This window comes from Mustelus asterias, chromosome 10 (assembly GCF_964213995.1).
Source record: "Mustelus asterias chromosome 10, sMusAst1.hap1.1, whole genome shotgun sequence".
Classification (NCBI taxonomy): domain Eukaryota; kingdom Metazoa; phylum Chordata; class Chondrichthyes; order Carcharhiniformes; family Triakidae; genus Mustelus; species Mustelus asterias.
Window position 1 is genome coordinate 125,569,997 of NC_135810.1, and position 15,626 is coordinate 125,585,622.

The 15,626-nt window shown below is 45.9% G+C and overlaps 1 protein-coding gene across 1 annotated transcript in view; it reads right to left on the reverse strand.

The window, feature by feature from the left end:
• Positions 1–15,626, reverse strand: part of LOC144499965 (interleukin-1 receptor type 2-like) — a 1,647,203-nt gene that overhangs the window by 1,491,088 nt on the left and 140,489 nt on the right. The window lies entirely within an intron of this gene.

Below are 15,626 nucleotides of genomic sequence, written 5' to 3' on the forward strand. Positions count from 1 at the left end.
GGCAGATCCAATGGGATGAAGCAGCAGTATAATATGAAGGGTACCATTCTTAGCAGTGTAGAGGATCAGAAGGACCTTGGGGTCCGGGTCCATAGGACTCTTAAATCGGCCTCGCAGGTGGAGGATGCGGTCAAGAAGGCGTACAGCGTACTAGCCTTCATTAATCGAGGGATTGAGTTTAGGAGTCGGGAGATAATGCTGCAGCTTTATAGGACCCTGGTTAGACCCCACTTGGAGTACTGCGCGCAGTTCTGGTCACCTCATTACAGGAAAGATGTTGAAGCCATTGAAAGGGTGCAGAGGAGATTTACAAGGATGTTGCCTGGATTGGGGGGCATGCCTTATGAGGATAGGTTGAGGGAGCTTGGTCTCTTCTCCCTGGAGAGACGAAGGATGAGAGGTGACCTGATAGAGGTTTACAAGATGTTGAGAGGTCTGGATAGGGTAGACTCTCAGAGGCTATTTCCAAGGGCTGAAATGGTTGCTATGAGAGGACACAGGTTTAAGGTGCTGGGGGGTAGGTACAGAGGAGATGTCAGGGGTAAGTTTTTCACTCAGAGGGTGGTGGGTGAGTGGAATCGGCTGACGTCGGTGGTGGTGGAGGCAAACTCGTTGGGGTCTTTTAAGAGACTTCTGGATGAGTACATGGGATTTAATGGGATTGAGGGCTATAGATAGGCCTAGAGGTAGGGATATGATCAGCGCAACTTGTGGGCCGAAGGGCCTGTTTGTGCTGTGGCTTTCTATGTTCTATGTATAGGATGAATGCACTCAGTTTTTTTCCCAGGGTTGGGGAATCGAGGGCATAGGTTTAAGTTACGAGGGGAAAGAATTAATGGGAACTTGAGGAGCATCTTTTTTATACAGAGGATGGTATGTTTGTGGAATGAGCTGCCGGAGGAAGTGGTTGAGGCAGGGACATTGACAACATTTAAAATGATTTGGACAGATACATGGATAGGAAAGGTTTAGAGGGACATGGGCCAAATGCAGGCAAATGGGGTTAACTTAGATGGGCTCTTTGATCAGCATGGACCAGTTTGGGTCGAAGGACCTGTCTCCATGCCATAGATTCTATGATTCTATGATCTTTAAAATTCACTCCCTCCATCATTAAGAAACAGTGGCAGTGGCAGGAACGCACTAAGGCTCCGTGAACAGCACCACCCAAATCTGTGACCTCTACCACGAAGAAGGGTCAGGGCAGCGGATGCATGGGAACACCACCGGCTGCAAGTTCCTCTCCAAATCATTCACCATCCTGATTTACAACTTTACCACTGTTCCTTCACTGTGGCTGGCTCAAAGTTGTGAAACTCCATAATAGCACTGTGGTTGGTGTACCTACGCCACATGAACTGCCACATGAACTCACCACCACTTTCTGAAGGGCAATTAGGAATGGACAATAAACGCTGGCCTCACCAGCAACGCCCCCACATACTATGTAAGAATATAGAAAGAAATCATGTTGATATTTCTGAAGCTACAAAACCTGTTTTCTGGAAACAGGTTCCTCCTTCAGGAAGTTACCTGATGCCATTTTGCAAATTTCATCTGAATAAATTTAGTTTCCAATCACAAGCAGCTGGATATTTGCTACTGCATTTAACTGGAGCTCAGGGCTTCGCTGAGAGAGCTGGATTCATTTTGGACGGTGAGCAGGGTATTGTGGGGTCTGGCGTGTGATTTGCCCATGTGCTAACTTCCCCTTAGTCTCTGTTCGCTGACCTACATTGCTCCCATTTAAGCAGCAATTTGATTTTAAAATTCTCCTCCAGCCCCACAGTTCTCTAAAATATCTCCACTCATCTAATTCAGGCCTCTTACTCATCCCTAATTTTAATCACTCCACCAATTTCAACTGTGTCTCCAGCTGCCAGACTCTTAGTTTAGGAATTCCCTCCCTAAACCTCTCCACCCCTTCATTCTCCTTTAGAACCATAGAACCATAGAAAATTACAGCTCAGAAACAGGCCTTTTGGCCCTTCTTGTCTGTGCCGAACCATTTTTTGCCTAGTCCCACTGACCTGCACTTGGACCATATCCCTCCACACCCCTCTCATCCATGAACCCGTCCAAGTTTTTCTTAAATGTTAAAAGTGACCCCGCATTTACCACTTTATCCGGCAGCTCATTCCACACTCCCACCACTCTCTGCGTGAAGAAGCCCCCCCTAATATTCCCTTTAAACTTTTCTCCTTTCACCCTTAACCCATGCCCTCTGGTTTTTTTCTCCCCTAGCCTCAGCGGAAAAAGCCTGCTTGCATTCACTCTATCTATACCCATCAAAATCTTATACACCTCTATCAAATCTCCCCTCAATCTTCTACACTCCAGGGAATAAAGTCCCAACCTATTCAATCTCTCTCTGTAACTCAGCTTCTCAAGTCCCGGCAACATCCTTGTGAACCTTCTCTGCACTCTTTCAACCTTATTTACATCCTTCCTGTAACTAGGTGACCAAAACTGTACACAATACTCTAAATTCGGCCTCACCAATGCCTTATATAACCTTACCATAACACTCCAACTTTTATACTCGATACTCCGAATTATAAAGGCCAATGTACCAAAGGCACTCTTTACGACCCTATCCACCTGTGACGTCACTTTTAGGGAATTCTGTACCTGTATTCCCAGATCTCTCTGTTCAACTGCACTCTTCAGAGTCCTACCATTTACCCTGTACGTTCTACTTTGATTTGTCCTTCCAAAGTGCAATATCTCACACTTGTCCGCGTTAAATTCCATTTGCCATTTTTCAGCCCATTTTTCTAGTTGGTCCAAATCCCTCTGCAAGCTTTGAAAACCTTCCTCACTGTCCACTACACCTCCAATCTTTGTATCATCAGCAAACTTGCCGATCCAATTTACCACATTATCATCCAGATCATTGATCTAGATGACAAACAACAATGGACCCAACACCAATCCCTGCGGCACACCACTAGTCACAGGCCTCCACTCAGAGAAGCAATCCTCCACAACCACTCTCTGGCTTCTTCCATTGAGCCAGTGTCTAATCCAATTTACTACCTCCCCATGTATACCTAGCGACTGAACCTTCCTAACTAACCTCCCATGAGGGACCTTGTCAAAGGCCTTGCTGAAATCCAGGTAGACAACATCCACCGTCTTCCCTTCATCCACTTTCTTGGTAACCTCCTCGAAAAACTCTAATAGATTGGTTAAACATGACCTACCATGCACAAAGCCATGTTGACTCTCCCTAATAAGTCCCTGTCTATCCAAATATTTGTAGATCCTATCCCTTATCACACCTTCCAATAACTTGCCCACCACCGACGTCAAACTTACTGGCCTATAATTTCCCGGATTTCTTTTGGAACCTTTTTTAAACAACGGAACAACATGAGCCACCCTCCAATCATCCGGCACCTCCCCCGTGAATATTGACATTTTAAATATGTCTGCCAGGGCCCCTGCAAGTTCAACACTAGCTTCTCTCAAGGTCCGTGGGAATACCCTGTCCGGTCCTGGGGATTTATCCACTCTGATTTGCCTCAAGACAGCGAGCACCTCCTCCCCTTTAATCTGTAAAGGTTCCATGACCTCCCTACCTATCTGCTTTGTCTCCAACATCCCACCTGGCTGATCATCGACCTCTCTGAAAGTCAACTGGTGCTACCTAAATTTACTTACCAATAAATATTTTACCTTTTTTATATTAGTGCTTAACTTGAATATCAGCAATGGAGGTTGAGTTGTGAGAAAATGTCAGCACGGCCAGCATGTCAGGTTCAGGTTGCCTTTCGTGAAGCTGGCCTCCTGGGAGGCATGTTCTGGGCCTCCCAGGAGGTGGGTAGGCAACGAGACTCATTAAGAGTCTTGTCAAAGTAAATTTAGGAGATAATGTGGATAAACAGTTTAAAATAAATTATTTTAATTTATTAATTATTATTTATTAGTGTCAAATAGACTTACATTAACACTGCAATGAAGTTACTGTGAAAATCCTCTAGTCGCCACACTCTGGCACCGGGTACACTGAGGGAGAATTTAGCACGGCCAATGCACCTTACCTGCACAGGTTTCAAAGAACAAAGAACAAAGAACAGTACAGCACAGGAAACAGGCCCTTCGGCCTGTGCCGCTCCTTGGTCCAACTAGACCAATCGTTTGTATCCCTCCATTCCCAGGCTGCTCATGTGACTATCCAGGTAAGTCTTAAACGATGTCAGCGTGCCTGCCTCCACCACCCTACTTGGCAGCGCATTCCAGGCCCCCACCACCCTCTGTGTAAAAAACGTCCCTCTGATGTCTGAGTTATACTTCGCCCCTCTCAGCTTGAGCCCGTGACCCCTCGTGATCGTCACCTCCGACCTGGGAAAAAGCTTCCCACTATTCACCCTATCTATACCCTTCATAATCTTGTATACCTCTATTAGATCTCCCCTCATTCTCCGTCTTTCCAAGGAGAACAACCCCAGTCTACCCAATCTCTCCTCATGGCTAAGACCCTCCATACCAGGCAACATCCTGGTAAACCTTCTCTGCATTCTCTCTAACGCCTCCACGTCCTTCTGGTAGTGCGGTGACCAGAACTGGACGCAGTACTCCAAATGTGGCCTAACCAGCGTTCTATACAGCTGCATCATCAGACTCCAGCTTTTATACTCTATACCCCGTCCTATAAAGGCAAGCATACCATATGCCTTCTTCACCACCTTCTCCACCTGTGTTGCCACCTTCAAGGATTTGTGGACTTGCACACCTAGGTCCCTCTGTGTTTCTATACTCCTGATGACTCTGCCATTTATTGTATAACTCCTCCCTACATTATTTCTTCCAAAATGCATCACTTCGCATTTATCCGGATTAAACTGACTGTGGGAGGAAACCGGGAGCACCCGGAGGAAACCCACATAGACACGGGAGAACGTGCAGACTCCACACAGACAGTGACCCGAGGTGGGGATCGAACCGGAGTTCTTGGCGCTATGAGGCAGCAGTGCTAACCACAGTGCCACCGTGCCACCCCACAGTGAGGGGAGAAACTTTAAGGTGCAGAAGCAGAGGGACCACATAAGTAAAGTTAAAAGTTTATTTATTAGTCATAAGTAAGATTTACATTAACACTGCATGAAGTTACTGTGAAATTCCCCTAATCGACACAGTTCAGCGTCTGTTCGGGTCAATGCACCTAACCAGCACATCTTTCAGATTGTGGGAGGAAACCAAAGCACCTGGAGGAAACCCATGCAGACACTGGGAGAACGTGCAAACTCCACACAGTGGCCCAAGCCGGGAATCGAACCTGGGTCCCTGGCACTGTGAAGCAGCAGTGCTAGCCACTGTGCTACCGTGCCACCCATGCCACCTCAGTGTAAACATACATCAGTTATTGAAAATGGCACTGAATCACAGAAACAGAGACAATGAAAGTTGGAGGAGGTTATTCTATGGTTCAACAATTCAGCCCCTCAAGCTTGCTCATCCATTCAATATGATCATGGCTGATCCTCCAACTGACTGCCATCTTCCCACACTCTGCCAAATCCTTTGATGACCTCTTGATGTCTACAAATGGACCTATTTCATGCTTGACGAATCTATTGGAATTTTTGTAATTCAATCATAGATTCACAGAATCTACAGAGCAGAAGGAGGCCATTTGGCCCATCGAGTCCGCACCGCCCACAATCCCACCCCAGGCCCTATCCCTGCAACCCAATGCATTTACCCTAGCTAGTCCCCCTGACATTAAGGGGCAATTTAGCACGGCCAATCCACCTAACCCACACATAAGAACAAAGAAAGTTACAGCACAGGAACAGGCCTTTCGGCCCTCCAAGCCTTATATGATTAGCTGATATGATTCTCATTCTCTCCAAGTCCACTCTTATCCAGGCCTTTCAGTATTCTGTAAGTTTCAAGTAGATCCCCCCTCATCCTTCCAAACTCCATCGAGTATAGGCCCAGACTCCTCATATGACAAACCCTTCATTCCTGTGATCATTCTTGTGAATCTGCTCTGGACCCCCTCCAAGGCCAGCACATCCTTTCTTAGGTATGGGGACGAAAACTGCTCACAATATTCCATATGGGGTCTGACCAGAGCCTTATACAGCCTCAGAAGTCCATCCCTGCTCTTGTATGCTAGCCCTCTCGACATGAATGCAAACATTGCATTTGCCTTCCTAACTGCCAACTGAACCTGCATGTTAACCTTAAAAGAGTCCTGAACCTGGACTCCCAAGTCCCTATGTGCTTCAGATTTCCGAAGCCTTTCCCCATTTAGAAAATAATCTATGCCTCCAATCTTCCTACCAAAGTGCATAAACTCACACTTTCACACATTATATTCCATCTGCCATTTCTTACCCACTCTCTTAGCCTGTCCAAATCATTCTGCAGCCTCCCCACTTCCTCAGCACTGCCTGCCCCTCTACATATCTTTGTATCATCCGCAAATTTAGCAACCATGTCCTTAGTTCCATTTTCCAGATCATTAATGTATATAGTGAAAAGTTGTGGTCCCAACACTGACCCCTGTGGAACACCACTAGTCACTGGTTGCCATCCTGAAAAGAAATCCCTTATCCCCACTCTCTGCCTTCTGTTTGTCAGCCAATCTTCTATCCATGCCAGTACCTTGCCTCTAACACCATTGGCTCCAAGCTTATTTAGCAGCCTTTGTAAGGCACCTTGATTTCTGGAAATCCAAATAAACCACATCCACTGGTTCTCCTTTGTCCAACTTCTTTGTTACCTCCTCAAAGAATTCTAACAGATTTGTCAGACATGACCTCCCCTTGACGAAGTTGTACTGACTCAGCCCTATTTTACCATGCATTTCCAAGTACTCTGTAATTTCATCCTTAATAATGGACTCCAAGATCTTACCCATGATTGAGGTCAGCCTAACTGGCCTATAATTTCCCATCTTCTGCCTCCCTCCCTTTTTAGCCAGAGGTATTACATTAGCCTTTTGCCAGTCCTCTGGGACCTTCTCTGACTCCAGTGATTCCTAAAGGATCACCACCGTGGACCGGCACGGTGGCACAGTGCTTAGTGCTGCTGCCTCACAGTGCCAGAGACCTGGGTCACTGTCTGTGTGGAATTTGCACGTTCTCCCCGTGTCTGCATGGGTTTCCTCCGGTATCCTCCCAAACCCAAAGATGTGCAGGTTAGGTGAATTGGCCATCCTAAATCCTCTCTCAGTTTACCCGAACAGGCGCTAGAGTGTGGCGACTAGGGGATTTTCACAGTAACTTCATTGCAGTGTTAATGTAAGCCTAATTGTGATGCTAATAAATAAACTTAAACTTAAACCAACGCCTCCACAATCTCCTCAGCTATGTCCTTCAGAACCCTGGGTGTAGTCCATCCAGTCCGGGTGATTTATCCATCTTCAGACCTTTCAGCTTTCAACAAACTACGTACTTGTATTCCAAGATCCCTCTGTTCCTCAACACTCCCCAGGGCCCTACCATTCACTGTATAAGTCCTATCCCTCATTTGATTTTCTAAAATGCAACACCTCACACTCATCTGCATTGAAATCCATTTGCTAATTTTCAGCCCACCTCCCTAACTGATCAAGATCCTCCTGTAATTTCTGATAACCTTCATTATCAACGATACCTCCTAATTTAGTATCATCCGCAAACTTACTAACAATGCCTTGACATTCACATCCAAATAATTTACATAAGTAATGAATAACAAGTGTCCCAACACCAACCCCGGAGGCACACCACTAGTCACAGGCCTCCAGACTGAGAAAAAACCTTCAACCATCAGCTTCTGTTTCCTACCATCAAGCCAATTTTGAATCCAATTTGCTAGCTCTCCCTGGACCCCATGTAACGTAACCTTCCAGACCAGCCTGCTGTGCGGGACATTGTCAAGGACCTTGCTAAATTCTATACACAATATCTACTGCCCTACCCTCGTATTGGCCTTCTATGTTTCCTCTTACTCAGCCTACTTCATCTTCCATTCCTTCGCCCTGCAGTATAAATATCTCCCACTTTCTATGCCCTTTAGCTTTGACAAAGGGTTGTCTGGACTCGAAACGTCAGCTCTTTTCTCTCCTTACAGATGCTGCCAGACCTGCTGAGATTTTCCAGCATTTTCTCTTTTGGTTACTTCATATACATGCTACCACTGTACTGTTTATTCCATTGGCTTTAACTTTATTGACAAGCTTGTTCTTGGCATTTTATCAAATACCTTTGTGAAATCCATGTACATCACATCAACCGCATTACCTTCATCAACTCTCTCTGTTACCTTCACAAAATTCCAACAAGTTAGTTAAACACGATTTGCTGTTAACAAATCTGTGTTGACATTTGTTCAAGCAACTGTTAATTTTGTCCCAGATCATTGTTCTAAAAGTTTTTCTAGTACCAACTGGCCTGTAGTTTTGGGCTTATCCTTACACTCTTGTGAGGGTGTAACATTTTCAACTCGCCAGTCTTCGAACACCACCCGTTTATCCAAGGACATCAAAAAATTATACTCAAGTCATTGCAACTTTCACCCTTACTTCCCAGAGTATCCAAATATGCATTTAATCCAGTCCTAGTGACTTATCAACTTAAAGCACAGCCAGAAATCTATTACCTCATCTTTATCAAATTTTAGCCCACCCAGTATCTTGACTACCTCCTCTTTTACTCTGACTTTGCATTAGCTTCTTCCTTTGTACAGCCATATGCAAAGTATTTCTATAGTACCGAAGGAGATGACAATCTGCTTCGAATTGTTGACATTGAGGGAGAGATTATTGTTGCCGCACCAGTTCACCAGATTCTCTATCTCTTTCCTGTACTCTGTCTCGTCGTTGTTTGAGACCCGACCCACTACGGTAGTGTCGTCAGCAAACTTGAAAATCGAAAAGGAGGGGAATTTGGCCGCAGTCATAGGTGTATAAGGAGTATAGTAGGGGGCTGAGAACACAGCCTTGTGGGGCATCGGTGTTGAGGATGATCGTGGAGGAGGTGTTGTTGCCTATCCTTACTGATTGGGGTCTGTGAGTTAGGAAGTTCAGGATCCAGTCGCAGAGGGAGGTGCCGAGGTCCAGGCCAGAGAGTTTCGAGATGAGTTTCGTAGGAATAATGATGTTGAAGGCTGAGTTGTAGGACATAGGTGTCTTTGTTATGTAGATGTTCCAGGGCTGAGTGCAGGGCCAGAGAGATGGCATCTGCTGTGGAGCTGTTGCGGCAGTAGGCGAAATATAGTGGATCCAGGCAGTCCGGGAGGCTGGAGTTGATTCATGCCATGACTAACCTTTCGAAGTACTTCATAACTATGAATGCTAGAGGCACGCTACTTGGCTTTTCTTTGGTACTGGGATGATGGTCGTCTTCTTGAAGCAGATAGGGACCTCAGATTGTTGTAAAAAGAGGATGAAGACGCCTGCGAATACCTCCGCGCTGGTCCGCGCAGGACCTGAGTGCTCGTCTGGGTACCCCATCCGGGTAAGTCGCTTTCCGTGGGTTGCCGTCCGAAAAAGCTGCTCTGACATCTGCAATGGTGACCCCAGATACAGATTCATCCAGGGCTTCCAGGGTGGAGGGCATGCTTTCACTGACCTCTCGCTCAAAATGGGCATAGAATGCATTGAGCTCATCAAGGAGGGGTGCATTGGAGCCGGCGATTTTACATGTCTTCATCTTGTAGCCTGTTATGTCTTACAGACCTTGCCATAATTGGCGGGGGTCTTTGTGTCTAGCCTGGGACTCCAGCTTGGTCCAGTACTGTCTTTTGGCATCTTTGATGGATCTCCTTAGATCGTATCTGGCTTTCTTGTATAAGTCAGTGTCACCTGACTTGATCGCCTCAGACCTAGATTTCAGCAAGCAGTGGAGATCCCTGAACACCCATGGTTTCCAGTTGGGAAACATGTGGATTTGCTTCTTGGACACAAGTCTTCTACGCACTTACTAATGAAGTCAGTTACTGTAGTGGCGTACTCACTCAGACTGGTCGCAGTTTTTAAATACTGACCAGTCCACTGACTCCAAGCAGCCCCGTAGGAGATCATCCGATTCATCAGACCAACATTATGCGACTCTTTGATGGATTCTCCCGCTTCAGTTTTTGCTTGTAAGCCGGGAGCAGGAGCACAGCTTTGTGGTCTGATTTGCCAAAGTGTGGGCGGGCGATAGAACAGTAGATATGTTTGATATTTGTGGAGCAGTGGTCTAGAACGTTTCGGCCTCTGGTGGAACAGGAGACACGTTGAATCCCCCACTGTTAACATCCTTGGGTTACCATTGACCAGAAACTCACCTGGGCTCACCATTTTAATACAGTGGCTACAAGAGCGGGTCAGAGGCTAGGAATACTGCGATGAGTAACTCACCTCCTGATTCCCCAAAACTTGTCCACCATCCACAAGATACAAATCAGGAGTGTGATGGAATACTTGCAACGGGATCTTGATCAATTGGGCCAATAGGCTGACGGATGGCAGATGGAGTTTAATTTAGACAAATGCGAGGTGATGCATTTTGTCAAATTGAACCAGGGCAGGACTTACTCAGTTAATGGTAGGGCGTTGGGGAGAGTTACAGAACAAAGAGATCTAGGGGTACAGGTTCATAGCTCCTTGAAAGTGGAGTCACAGGTGGACAGAGTGGTGAAGAAGGCATTTGGCATGCTTGGTTTCATCGGTCAGAATATTGAATACAGGAGTTGGAATGTCTTGTTGAAGTTGTACAAGACATTGGTAAAGCCACACTTGGAATACTGTGTGCAATTCTGGTCACCCTATTATAGAAAGGATATTATTAAACTAAAAAGAGTGCAGAAAAGATTTACTAGGATGCTACCGGGACTTGATGGATTGAGTTATAAGGAGAGGCTGGATAGACTGGGGCTTTTTTCTCTGGAGCGTAGGAGGCTGAGGGTTGATCTTATAGAGGTCTATAAAATAATGAGGGGCATAAATCAGCTAGATAGTCAATATCTTTTCCCAAAGGTAGGGGAGTCTAAAACTAGAGGGCATAGGTTTAAGGGGAGAGATACAAAAGAGTCCAGAGGGGCAATTTTTTCACACAGAGGTTGGTGAGTGTCTGGAACAAGCTGCCAGAGGTAGTAGTAGAGGCGGGTACAATTTTGTATTTTAAAAAGCATTTAGATAGTTACATGGGTACGATGGGTATAGAGGGAAATGGGCCAAATGCGGGCAACTGGGATTACCTTAGGGATTTTTTTAAAAAGTGCGGCATGGACAAGATGGGCCGAAGGGCCTGTTTCCATGCTGTAAACCTCCTTGACTCTATGACTCCCCATTTGCCTGGATGGGTGCAGCTCCAACAACACTCAAGAAGCTCGACACCATCCAGGACAAAGCAGCCCCGCTTGATTGGCACCACATCTACAAACATTGAATCCCTCCACCACTGCATTCAGCTTCAGCTGCTAGCAAAGTGTGTTAGGGAACTGGAGAAGGAGCTTGATGACCTCCATCTAATTTGGGAGAATGAGAAGTATATAGACAGTAGCTTTAGGGAGATAGTTACACCTAAGCAGCAGAGCACAGGAAATTGGGTTACTGTAAGGAGAGGAAATGGCAGTGTGAAAGGACAGGCAGAGCAGGGTTCCCCTGTGGCCATACCCCTCCACAACAGGTATACTGAATTGGATACTGTTGTGGGAGATGCTTTACCTGGGACAAGCTGCGACAGCCGGAACTCTGATACTGAGTCTGGTTCTACAGCGCAAAAGGGTGGGATGAAGAAGAGGAGAGCAGTAGTGATAGGGGACTCGATGGTCAGAGGTACGGACAGGATGTTCTGTGGTCGGGACAGAGACTCCCGCATGGTTTGTTGCCCCCCAGGTGCCAAGGTCAGTGATGTCTCTGATCGCGTGCACAGTGTTCTAAAGTGGGAAGGTGATCAGCCAGATGTCGTGGTACACATCAGTACCAATGACGTGGGAAGGAAGAGTGAGGAGGTCCTAAAGAGTGAGTACAAAGAGCTTGGAAGGAAGTTAAAAAGCAGGACCCCGAGGGTAGTAATCTCAGGATTGCTACCTGAGCCACATGCCAGTGAGGGCAGGAGTAGGATGCTTGGGCGGATAAACACATGGCTGAGGAACTGGTGCAGGGGGCAGGGTTTCCAATTCTTGGATCATTGGGACCTCTTCTGGGGCAGGTGGGTTACACCTAAACTACAAGGGGACCAATATACTTGCAGGGAGATTTGCTAGTGTTATTGGGGAGCATTTAAACTAGATTTGCAGGGGATGGGAACCAGAGTGCCAGAGCAGATAGTGGAGCAGGGGTAAAAAGACAGGTTAGTTCAAGCAAAATCACAAATGGAAGGGTAGAGTGTGGTGGAAATAATCTTTTGAGGTGTGTCTATTTCAATGCCAGGAGTATTGTGGGGAAGGCAGATGAGCTGAAGGCGTGGATAGACACGTGGAAATATGACATTATAGCCATTAGTGAAACTTGGCTTCAGGAGGGGCAGGACTGGAAGCTCAATGTTCCAGGGTTCCAATGTTTCAGGCGGGATAGAGGCAGAGGGATAAAAGATGGGAGGGGTGGCATTGTTGGTCAGGGAAAATGTTACAGCGGTACTCAGGCAGGATAGATTAGGGAGCTTGTCTACAGAGGCCCTATTGGTGGAGCTGAGAAACAAGAAAGGTATGACCACATTAATGGGGTTGTATTATAGACCACCCAATAGTCAGCGAGAATTGGAGGAGCAAATCAGCGGAGAGATAGCTGACAACTGCAAGAAACACCAAGTTGTGATAGTAGGGGATTTTAATTTTCCACATATAGATTGGGACTCGCATACTGTTAAAGGTTTAGACGGGGTAGAGTTTGTAAAATGTGTTCAGGAGAATTTTCTACATCAGTATATAGAGGTGTCAACTAGAGAGGATGCGATATTGGATCTCCTATTGGGAAATGAGTTAGGGCAGGTGATGGATGTGAGTGTGAGGGAACACTTTGGATCCAGTGATCATAATGCCATTAGTTTCAACCTGATCATGGATAAGGATAGATCTGGTCCTCGGGTTGAAGTTCTGAACTGGAAAAAGGCCAAATTTGATGAAATGAGAAGGGATCTGGGAAGTGTGGATTGGCACAGGCTGTTCTCTGGTAAGGATGTAAATGGAAAGTGGGAGGCCTTCAAAGGAGAAATTTTGAGAGTGCAGAGTTTGTATGTTCCTGTCAGGATTAAAGGCAAAGTAAATAGGAATAAGGAACCTTGGTTCTCGAAGGAGATTGTAACACTGATTAAGAGGAAGAGAGAGTTGTAGGAAATGTACAGGCAGCAAGGAACAGATCAGATGCTCGAGGAGTATAAAAAGTGCAAGAAGCTACTTAAGAGGGAAATCAGGAGGGCTAAAAGAAGACATGAGGTTGCTTTGGCAGACAGAGTGAAGGAAAATCCAAAGAGCTTCTATAGGTATGTTAGGAGCAAAAGGATAGTTATGGATAAGATTGGTCCTCTTGAAGACCAGAGTGGTCGACTGTGTATGGAACCAAAAGAGATGGGGGAGATACTAAATGTTTTTTTTGCATCTGTATTTAATGAGGAAACGGGCATGGAGTCTATGGAAATAGGGCAAACAGGTAAGGAGGTCATGGAACCTTTACAGATTAAAGGGGAGGAGGTGCTCGCTGTCTTGAGGCAAATCAGAGTGGATAAATCCCCAGGACCGGACAGGGTATTCCCACGGACCTTGAGGGAAGCTAGTGTTGAACTTGCAGGGGCCCTGGCAGACATATTTAAAATGTCAGTATTCACGGGGAGGTGCCGGATGATTGGAGGGTGGATCATGTTGTTCCGTTGTTTAAAAAAGGTTCCAAAAGAAATCCGGGAAATTATAGGCCAGTAAGTTTGACGTCAGTGGTGGGCAAGTTATTGGAAGGTGTGATAAGGGATAGGATCTACAAATATTTGGATAGACAGGGACTTCTTAGGGAGAGTCAACATGGCTTTGTGCGTGGTAGGTCATGTTTGACCAATCTATTAGAGTTTTTCGAGGAGGTTACCAGGAAAGTGGATGAAGGGAAGGCGGTGGATGTTGTCTACCTGGATTTCAGCAAGGCCTTTGACAAGGTCCCTCATGGGAGGTTAGTTAGGAAGGTTCAGTCGCTAGGTATACATGGGGAGGTAGTAAATTGGATTAGACACTGGCTCAATGGAAGAAGCCAGAGAATGGTTGTGGAGGATTGCTTCTCTGAGTGGAGGCCTGTGACTAGTGGTGTGCCGCAGGGATCGGTGTTGGGTCCATTGCTGTTTGTCATCTATATCAATGATCTGGATGATAATGTGGTAAATTGGATCAGCAAGTTTGCTGATGATACAAAGATTGGAGGTGTAGTGGACAGTGAGGAAGGTTTTCAAAGCTTGCAGAGGGATTTGGACCAACGAGAAAAATGGGCTGAAAAATGGCAAATGGAATTTAACGCAGACAAGTGTGAGATATTACACATTGGAAGGACAAACCAAAGTAGAACGTACAGGGTAAATGGTAGGACTCTGAAGAGTGCAGTTGAACAGAGGGATCTGGGAATACAGGTACAGAATTCCCTAAAAGTGACGTCACAGGTGGATAGGGTCGTAAAGAGTGCCTTTGGTACATTGGCCTTTATAAATCGGAGTATCGAGTATAAAAGTTGGAGTGTTATGGTAAGGTTATATAAGGCATTGGTGAGGCCGAATTTGGAGTATTGTGTACAGTTTTGGTCACCGAGTTACAGGAAGGATGTAAATAAGGTTGAAAGAGTGTAGAGAGGGTTCACAAGGATGTTGCCGGGACTTGAGAAGCTGAGTTATAGAGAGAGATTGAATAGGTTGGGACTTTATTCCCTGGAGCATAGAAGATTGAGGGAAGATTTGATAGAGGTGTATAAGATTTTGATGGGTATAGATAGAGTGAATGCAAGCAGGCTTTTTCCGCTGAGGCTAGGGGAGAAAAAAACCAGAGGGCATGGGTTAAGGGTGAAAGGAGAAAAGTTTAAAGGGAATATTAGGGGGGGCTTCTTCACGCAGAGAGTGGTGGGAGTGTGGAATGAGCTGCCGGATAAAGTGGTAAATGTGGGGTCACTTTTAACATTTAAGAAAATCTTGGACGGGTTCATGGATGAGAGGGGTGTGGAGGGATATGGTCCAAGTGCAGGTCAGTGGGACTAGGCAAAAAATGGTTCGGCACAGACAAGAAGGGCCAAAAGGCCTGTTTCTGAGCTGTAATTTTCTATGGTTCTATGACACTCAGTCGCAGCTGTGTGTACTATCTACAAGATGCAGATGTGGTTCCTATTTTCAAGAAGGGGAATAGGGGTAGCCCAGGAAATTACCGACCGGTGAGTCTAACCTCAGTGGTTGGTAAGCTGATGGAGAAGATCCTGAGGGACAGGATTTATGAGCATTTAGAGAGGTTTAGTATGCCCAAGAATACTCAGCATGGCTTTGTCAAAGGCAGATCGTGCCTTACGAGCCTGGTGGAGTTCTTCGAAAATGTGACTAAACACATTGACGAAGGGAAAGCGGTAAATGTGGTTTATATGCATTTTAGCAAAGCGTTTGATAACGTCCCCCATGCATGGCTTCTAGAAAAAGTGAGTGGGCATGGGATCCAAGGGACTGCTGCCCTGTGGATCCAGAACTGGCTTGCCCAAA